The sequence below is a fragment of the Marmota flaviventris genome, chromosome X (assembly GCF_047511675.1).
Source record: "Marmota flaviventris isolate mMarFla1 chromosome X, mMarFla1.hap1, whole genome shotgun sequence".
NCBI lineage: Eukaryota > Metazoa > Chordata > Mammalia > Rodentia > Sciuridae > Marmota > Marmota flaviventris.
In genome coordinates, this window is record NC_092518.1 from 39656941 (window position 1) to 39667231 (window position 10291).

Below are 10291 nucleotides of genomic sequence, written 5' to 3' on the forward strand. Positions count from 1 at the left end.
ATTCCCACCAGAATCACCCATTAAGCTCTGCTTGCAGCAGTGTAAAGATTTTCCAGCTTGCACATCTAAATTATTTGAAAGTCCTCTGGTAAACGAGTTCCCAATGCTTGTGAACCAAAAGATCAGGTTAGTCACAGCAACAACCCCACTCTCAGTACCAGTCTCTGTTTTAGTTAGTTTTTTTTTATCACTGTGACCAAAATAATTGAAAAAAGAACAAGTTAGAGAAGGAAAAGCTGATTTGGAGCTCATGGTTGCAGTCCATAGGGAGGTCCATTTTTCTAGACCCATGGTGAGACAGCACCATGGGAGGAAGGGTCCAGTGGAGCAAAGCTACTTAGTTCATGGCAGGGTCAGGAAGGAGAGAGGGGGATGAGGGGCCACAGGAAGAACCCACCTTATCCACTCCACCCCACCTGCCTATAGTTACCATTTAGTCCATTCAAACTAGGATGCACTGATTAGGTTACAGCTTTCCTATCTAATCAGTTTACCTCTGAATATTCCTGCATTAATAGAAACTTATGGGGCATACCTCATATTCCAAACCATAACAACTTCCCTTAGTAGTTTGGAGGTTCAACTCTACTTAGCAATTCTGATGAGTATCTTTCCATTCTTTAGATGCATGATTCAAATTTTCTCTGTTGAGGGCTAGAGATATAGCTCAGAGGTAGAGTGTATGCTTAGCATTGCCTGAGGCCCTGGGTTTGATCCCTAGCACCAAAAATATTTTTCTTTATTGATAGATTACACACACATGTGCATGCACATATGTACTCATGCTCACACACATGGAATCATAATTTCCATGGGACAATAATTCACCAAAATTTCTGTTATTTTCTGAGATTTAAAAAAAAAAAAAAACTTAGAAGAGATTCTGGGACTGTGGTGGCAGCAGCATCTTTTTTTAAATCTCTCCTCATACCACAAGGCCCTGAATTCAAACTGCAGCACCACATTTTTTTTTTTTTTTTTTTTGCTTAAGCACAGGAGATTAAGCACATACATACTGTGTGCCCACAGGTGTATTATTGACTTCTATTCCTAATTTCTCAAGGGAATGAACCATTGAGAACATTTTTTTCTTCTTCATTCTACCCTGTTTTAGTCAGCTATTTTGTTGTTGTGACCAAAGGATCTGACCAGAACAACTGTAGAGGAGGAAAAGTTTATCTGAAGACTCATGGTTTCGGAGGTCTAAGTCCATAGAAATCCATCTCCATTTATTGGGGCTGGAGGTGAGGCTGAACATGGTGGAAGAATGTGGCAGAGGGAAGCAGCTCACATCATGGTGATCAGAAAGCAGAAAGGGCGAGAGTGACTCCACTCTCCATATTCAAATACAAACACCAAAGCCACACTCTAATTCCCACCTCCTCCAGCCACGCCCCACCACTTCAGTTACCACTCAGTTAATCCCTATCAGAGGATTAAATCACTGATTGGATTAAGACTTTCATAATCCAATCGTTTCTTCTCTGAACCTTCTTGCATTATCTCACATGTGAGTTTTTGGGGGACACCCCACATCCAAACCCTTACCCCAAATTTATATTCTTTTCTGAGATAATTTTTCTTTAAAAATAGAAGGGACACTGAGACCATGATTACAGCAGCAGTTTTGTAATTGATCCTCATGTTGCAACACCTTGGGTTTGATCCCCAGCACTGAAAAGAAAAAGGAAGAAACATAAAAAAGAAAAGCAAATGTCTTTATGCCAGCATACACAGAGTAACCAGGTAGCAAAATCAAACCTATGGACAGAGCTGGGATATAGCTTAGTCATAGAACACTTTGCCTAGCATGTGCAATACCCTGGGTTGCATTTCCATAAGAAGATAAACAACAACAAAAATTCCAAAAAAACACACAGATAACATTTACAAGGAAACTAGCAGACACAGAATCCTCAGTGTGGTAGGTTTGCTACAGGTATGGCTGCTAACAATATTTCCAAACCCGTACATGTTTGCCAACTCCTCCCATCAAGATTTGGAAGATATTTTTTCACTCTTTGCATCTGAACTGGCTTTATGCTCTGTTTGACCAATAAAATGTGTTAGGGATGGTATCCTGGGACTTCTGAGCCATGGCCTTAAGAGAGATTGAACTGCTTTAATGAGAGGGGAGCTTAGACATCCCATCAAAAGGTTTAGGCTATGGGGAGGTGGGGAAGAATAGAGGTATTTTGGACTAGACTGAGGGGAGTAAAGGGAGGGAAGGGGGTATGGGGTAGGAATGATAGAAGAATGAACTGGACATTATTACCCTCTGTGCATATATGATTACATGACCTGTGTGACTCTACATCATGTACAACCCAACAAATGAGAAGTTATACTCCACTTATATATGATGTGTCAAATGCATTCTACTCTCATATGTAACTAACTAGAACAATAAAAATATATTTTACAAAAGTTTAAGCTGTCCTTCTGAAGAATGAGACAGCATTTTAGAAAGAGACCACAAAAAGAGAAGAAACATACACATGCACACACACCAGAAAGAAAGAAAGAAAGAAAACAAAAAGAAATAGATACATAAGAGACCATGCACATACCTCATGTCTCAGCTGACAACTGGCACTGAGGTCTCCTTCATGTGACCAATCATTTTGGATCCTGTAACTTCACTCCAACTGCCCTAGACATCATATGGAGAAGAAACAAGCCATCCTCACTGAGCCCTGCCCAGATCCCTAACTCAAAGAATCATGAACAATAAAATAGTTATTATTTTAAACTAAGTGTTCGTGTGGTTTATTTACACAGCAATAGATAGCTGGAATGTCCATGAATAATATCCAAATATGTATGGGTAAGGACAAGTCACCAATAGCCACATGAAATGCTTTAGAACCATTATCTGTATAGAAAAAAAGCAAAACAAAATAAGGGGCATTAGTCAAACCTGAGAACAGGAGACTACCAAAATAGTCAACAGACAGGATAGGCCAACTTGAATTCAGCCATCTGAAATAGAGAGTTTCACACAATCTAGAAACAAGAATAGAAGGAATCTCTAGTAAGATCAGAAGGGGCTGGAACAAACTAATTATCACACACTCTTAAGAATGACTTTCAGGGAAGACCCAAAGACCAACTTCAGATTCAGTGACTCACTAGAAGGACTCACAGAACTCATCAAAACTGATTTATACTGGTGGTTACAGCTTATTATAACCCAAGAATACAGATTAAAATCAGTAATAGAAAAGAGCACATATAGCGAGTCTAGGGAGAGACAAGGAGAGCAAGCTTCCAGTTCTGCCCAGCAGAGTCATATAGCCAGTGCTTAATTCTCCCAGCAAGAAGTGAGTTAACATGCATGAAGCACTGCCAACCAGGAAAGCTCACCTGAACCTTAATATGCAGGATTTAAAAAAAATTTTAGTTGTAGTTGGGCACAATACCTTTATTTTGTTTATTTATTTTTATGTGATGCTGAGGATCAAACCCAGCGCCTCACACATGCTAGGCAAGCACTCTACCGATAAGCCACAACCTCAGCCCAGGATTTTTATTTGGGGCCACTCTCATAAGCATAGATGATCACTTTTGTGGCTGACTATAGTTGCTCAGTTTTCCAAAGTTCAGGCTAATATGCATGACCCAGGACTACTACCATAAATCACAATTTTGGAATAAACTGTCTGGCATGGCTCATGGACTCTAAAGTAAACAGAATTCTTAAGAGGCAGGATCTTTAAAGGGGTTAGAGGTTATCTCAAGGAGCTGGGAAAGGGGTAAACCTTTGCTCAGAAAGAACAAGGTTAAGCTGGGCTCTGTGGTACATGCCTGTAATCCCAACAGCTTGGGAAGCTGAGGCAGGAGAATTGAAAATTTGAGGCCATTCTCAGCAATTTAGCAAGGACCTAAGCAACTTATCAAGACCCTGTCTCAAAAAAATAATTTTAAAGGGGTGGGGATGTGACTCAATACATTGGGCACAATACCTTTATTTTGACTCAGTGATTAAGTAGCCCTAGGTTCAATCTCCAGTACAAAGAGAGAAGGGGGGCAGGAGGGAAAGAGGGAGAGAGAAAATAAAGTACAATGTAGAGAATCAGATGTAACTGCGTTACTATTACTGTCCTTGATGGAGTCTGCCTGCAAACTGGATATTCTGTCAAGGTATAGATAGGTAACAGCGGACATGCTTGGAAACGAGGTGTCTGCTGTCCCTGGGAGGACTTGCCTGCAAACGGGATGTTCTGCCAAGTGGGCTAGGAGGGCGCTGAGAAAAATTTTATTATCTGTTCTTAACAAAGAGCAGAGCTCAACATACTCCAGGCCGAGAATAGATTAGCCATGAGAAGCGGGTCACTTCTGATTAGAAAGTAAAACTTCTGTATGCTATGTTTAATTAGCTGAAAGACCTGATTTATTGATGTTGGAAGGCTGCCTTCTTTGTTCACAATACTATAAAAAAGATTGCTTGTACACAATAAAGCACTTTTTTTTCTGCTGCTGCTTTGCTTGCTCTGCTTCTTCTTTCTTTTCCCATGCTGACCTGCAAGTGAATTACTGCAACAGTACAATGTTTAGAAAACCTGAACCTCCTAAATTAATCCTTTACTGTATGTTGATCTCCCAGGGCTTGCTCTCTGTCTCTTCTAGGACATGTTCTTACACTAAGGAGAAACTGTTGAGAGTAAAACAAAACTTGAGCAAGATAAGATGCGGGGTGAGGGAGGGAGAAGGAGGGAGAGAGAAGTGCAAACAATTTTTAGCTTCTTTTTATTATGTTTTGTTTATTTGAACTTGGGATAGAACACAGGAGGCACTTAACCACTGAGCCACATCCCCAGCCCTATTTTGTATTTTATTTAGAGACAGGCTCTCACTGAGTTGCTTGGGGCCTCACTTTTTGCTGAGGTTGACTTTGAACTCACAATCCTCTTGCCTCAGCTTCCCAAGCCACTGGGACTACAAGCGTGTGCCACCATGCCTGGCCCTAGCCCTTCTATGTATATTATTTTGACATAGTTTCTTGCTAAGTTGCTTAGGGCCTCACTAAGTTGCAGAGGCTGACTTTGAACTCCCAATCCTCCTGCCTCAGCCTCCCAAGCTGCTGAGATTACAGGCATGTTCCACTACTTCCAGCCCTGTTATTTTTTAACAAAGAAAAATCATAAATATTTACGGTGTTAATAGAGATGGGAGGAAATCAGTAATTTTGCTATTCTCATATGATCAACATAACCCTCTGACATCAGATTTTCCCAAAAATGACAGCTGTGTGTCCACTAGTTCAATTTCATTATGACACTATCTACCTGGAGATGTTATCTGTGGTAGCCTGGGGAGCACATTGTGTTTCTCAGTTCTTGTAATCTTACAGAAAAAAAATTCAGACAAGGCACAAAATGTAGTAAAAGTATACCAACTTTCATTAGGAAAGAAAGCACTCTCTAGAGGGAGTTAGAGAGTAGATCATCTCTAAAAGGAGAGAATGATGATGCACCCCCTCTTCTTCTTCTTCTTCTTTTTTTTTTTTTTGTACTAGGTATTGAACTCAGGGGCATTTAATCACTAAGTGACATCCTCAGCACCCCCCCTTTTTTACATTTTATTTAGAGACAGTGTTTCACTAGGTTGCTTAGGGCCTTGCTAAATTGCTGAGGCTGGCTTTGAACTTGCAATCCACCTGCCTAAGCCTCTCAAACTGCTGGGATTACAGGAGTGTGCCACCATGCCTGGCAGTATATCTTTTTGATTTGTTTTTTTTTAAGATATACATGACAGTAGAGTGTATTTTGACATACATGGAGTGTGACTTATTCTAATTAGGATTCTATTCTTGTGGTTATACATGATATGGAGTTACACTGGCCATGTATTCATATGTGAACATAGGAAAGTTATGTCCAATTTATTCTACTGTCTTTCCTATTCTCATCCTCCTCCCTTCCCTTCATTCCCCTTTGTTTAATCCAATGAGCATCAATCCTTCTCCTCCCTATACTCCCTTATTATGGGTTAGTATCCACATATCAGAGAGAACATTTGGCCGTTTTTTGTTTTGTTTTGTTTTTTGGGAGGGGGAACTGGCTTATTTCACTTACCATGATATTCTCCAATTCCATCTGTTTACCGGCAAATGCCATCACTTCATTATTCTTTACAGCTGAGTAATATTCCATTGAGCATATGTACCTCATTTTCTTTATCCATTCATCTGTTGAAGGGCATCCAGATTAGTTCCATAGTTTAGCTATTATGAATTGAGTAGCTATAAACGTTGATGTGGCTGCATCACTGTAGTATGCTGATTTTAACTCCTTTGGGTGTAAACTGAGGAATGGGATAGCTGAATCAAATGGTGGTTCCATTCCAAGTTTTCCAAGGAATCTCCATACTGCTTTCCATAGTGGTTGAACCAATTTTCAGTCCCACCAGCAGTGTTTGAGAGTACCTTTCCCTCCACATCCTCACCAACACTTATTGTTTCTTGTATTCTTGATAATTGCCATTCTGACTAGAGTGAGATGAAATCTTAGAGTAATTTTGATTTGTATTTCTCTAATTGCTAGAGATGTTGAACATTTTTTCATATATTCATTGATTGATTGTGTATCTTCTGTGAAAGGTCTGTTCAGCTTCTTGACCCATATATTGATTGGGTTATTTGTTTATTTGGGTTTTTTTTTTTTTTGGTGTTAAGTTTTTGAGTTTCTTATGTATCTTGAAGATTAGTGCTCTATCTGGTGTGCATGTGATAAAGATTTCTCCTATTCTGTAGAGTCACTCTTCACATTATTATTTCCTTTGCTGAGAAGAAGCTTTTTAGTTTGAATCCATCCCATTTATTGATTCTTGATTTTATTTCTTGTGCTTTAGTACTCATGTTAAGGAAGCCAGATCCTAAGCTGACAGGATGACGATTTGGGCCTGCTTTTTCTTCTATTAGGTGCAGGATCTCTAGTCTGATTCTTAGGTCCTTGATCCACTTTAAGTTGAGTTTTGTACAAGGTGAAATATGGGGGTTTAATTTTATTTTGCTACATATGGATTCCCAGTTTTCCCAGCACCATTGGTTGAAGAGGCTTTCTTTTCTCCAATGTATGTTTTTGGCACCATTGTCTAGTATGAGATAGACCCAGAATAGCCAAAGCAATCCTTAGCAAGAAGAGTGAAGCATGGGGCATCACAATACCAGACCTTAAACTATACTAAAGAGTTATAGTAACAAAAACAGCATGGTATTGGCACCAAAATAAACATGTAGACCAGTGGTACAGAATAGAAGACACAGAGACAAACCCACGTAGATGCAGTTATCCCATACTGGGCAATCTAAGATTTTTCTATCAAATTTTTCAACATTCTTCCAGCATCTATCTATTGTCCAATTACCCTATTTCAAAGCCATTCCTGCATTTTGGGGGTGTTTGACCTTCTGGTACCAGACTCTCTTTTAGTTTCCTATTGCTACTGTAACAAATAACCATGACATTGGTGGGTCAAAACAACAGAAATTTATTTTATCCCAAGCTTGTTGCCATAAATCCAAAATCAGTATCAAGCGACCAGGATCAATGCGTTGTCAGGGCCACGTTCCCTCCAGGAGCTTGCCCCTCCTAGCTTCTGGTTGCTGCTGGGGTTTCTCTGCTTGTGACCACATCACTGTAATCTCTGCCTCTGGAGCCAGATTTTCTTCTGTTTTTCTATTTGTGTTATCTCCTTTACCTCCCTCACATAAAGACACTTGTGATTGCATTTAAGGCCCATCTGGATAATTCAGGATAACCTTTCATCACACCTGAAAAGTCCTCTTTTGCCACATGGTAATTTTCACATGTTTTAGGGGCTAGAACATAAATTTATTGGGGGTAGGGTTATTATTCAAATTACCTTAGCAAGAGAAGAGAAAGTCCAGATACAAGTAAGAGAACAGAGCGAAGGAAGCTCAGAAATAAACTTCAATAATTTCAGCACTATGCAAAAACAACAGAAGAGGGAGCTCTGACATTTGAGAAGAATTCCAAATTCCAACCTCCTCCCAAAAGTCCAGAAAAACTAATTTGATATAAAGAAGAGCAACAAAAAATGTACAGAGAGCAAATCCTATATAATATTGATATTAGAATGAAAGAAAGGGTGGGTATAATACCATAGTTAGAGATAACAAAAGCATGGCAGAAACACATGCTTACAGAATAGATCAAAACTATAGCCAGCTCTTTTTTTTTTTGTACCAGGGATTGAACCCAGGGGCGCTTAACCACTGAGCCACATCCCCAGCCCTTTTTAAAATTTTTCTGTGGAGTACCAGTGATTGAACTCAGGGGCACTAGACCACTGGGCCACATCCCCAGTCCTATTTTGTATTTTATTTAGAGATAGAGTCTTACTGACTCACTTAGCACCTTGCTTCTGCTGAGGCTGGCTTTGAATTTGCCATCATCCTGCCTCAGCCTCCCGAGCAGCTGGGACTACAGGCCTGCGCCACCACACCTGGCTCCTTTTTAAAAATATTTTTTTATAGACAGTGTCTCGCTGAGTTTCTTAGGGCCTCGCTAAATTACTGAGGCTAGGTTTGAACTCATGATCCTACTGCCTGAAGCTCCGGAGTCACTGGGATTACAGGTGTGTGCCACTGAACCTGGCTATTATAGCCAGCTCTTTTGAACAAGACATTAAGAAAATGATACAAGACAATGAAAGAATAATAAAAGTAAGAACTACTAGCTAGTACAGTGATATCTGCCTGTAACCCCAGTGACTCAGGAGGCTGAGGCAGGAAGACTGCAACTTCGTGGCCAACCTGGGCAATTTAGCAAGGCCCTCTCTCAAATGAGAAGTAAACAGGCTGGTAAAGTGTCCCTAGGTTTAATTCCTAGTACTGAAAAAAAAATAAAACACTTCTAGAAAAACTCATAATTGATGATAGGTCACAGAAAATATTCATAAATAAAAGAAAATATCATTCCAGAAGAGAAGATTAAATTACAAGAAACACAAAACAAATAAACACAACAACATAACACATTATGGCTTAAGAAATAGAAGGCAGAGGAGTGAGGATGTGGCTCAGTGGTAGAGTGTCACCCAGCATGCACAAGGCCCTGGGTTTCATTCCCAGCACCACAAAAAAGGGCTGAATGGAGAAGGATTTTAGAGCAAAATAGAAATATCAAAGTTAGAAAAAAGAAGATCCAACTCATATACCATAGGAGTCAAGGACTAAAAGAAGAAAATAAACACCCAAAACTATAATTCAAGAAAACTTTCTGGAATTAAAAAAATAAAATTAAAAGTTGAAAATACATATTGAAAGAGTGCACCAGACTTCCTTCTGCTTTGGGCTAAGACAAAGTAACAGGAGCCAGATTTATCCTCTCGCATAAAAAATGATAAAATATATGAAACAATGGTCTTCAAGACATTGAACATCACAAGGAAGAACAGCGATCCTTCAGAAAAGGGAAAAAGGTGAAGTGAGCCCTACAATGCCTCACTCTGAATAGGGATCCCAGAGAGAGCCCAGTGCTTCCTGAGTTAAAGAGATAGAACTGTGAGAGTCCAAGGAGACCAAGGTAATTGCAGTTCACAGGGTAGGGCACCAGGGAGAAGAGAGCTACATAGAGAATGAAAAGAGCTCCAGAGCTCTGTGTAGGGGCCCACTTGAATCTTCAGTAGAGTACTCCCCATTTCATGCATGTGAGGACCCAAGGCTGGACAAAATAATCACCAGAAAGGATTAGACAGAATAATCCTTAGATTACACAGCTGGCTGGAAAGGGTTTCTGTTCCCAATACCTAGAAAAGAAAGCCTCATAATTGACAGGGAATTGAGGAGAGTACATAAAAGTCTTTTACCTCAGTAGTAGGGGAAATTAATGATTGACTGCCAGATGCCATGGTATACATCTGTAATGCTAGCGACTCTGGAAGTTGAGGCAGGAGACTTACAAGTTCAAGGTCAGGCACTGAAACTCAGCTAGATCCTGGCTCAAAATAAAAACAAAAAAGGGCTGGGGATGTAGCTCACTGGTAAAGGGCTTCTGGGTTCATTCTCAAGTACTAAGAAAAAAAGATTACCTCTAGATTAAAAGTTTCTCTGGCCCTGCCTAATAAAACTCAAAAAGCAGCATCTGAAGGGATCAAAATGTTTTCAGATCAATTAACTCTGTCTCAGAATAAAGCATAATGATATTTATAGGAATATCTAAATATCCAGCCCTAAGCAGGATAAAATTCATAATGGTTCATATTCAATCAAAAATAAACAGGCATGCAAAGAACCAGGAAAACCTTACCCAGGATTTGGAGAAAA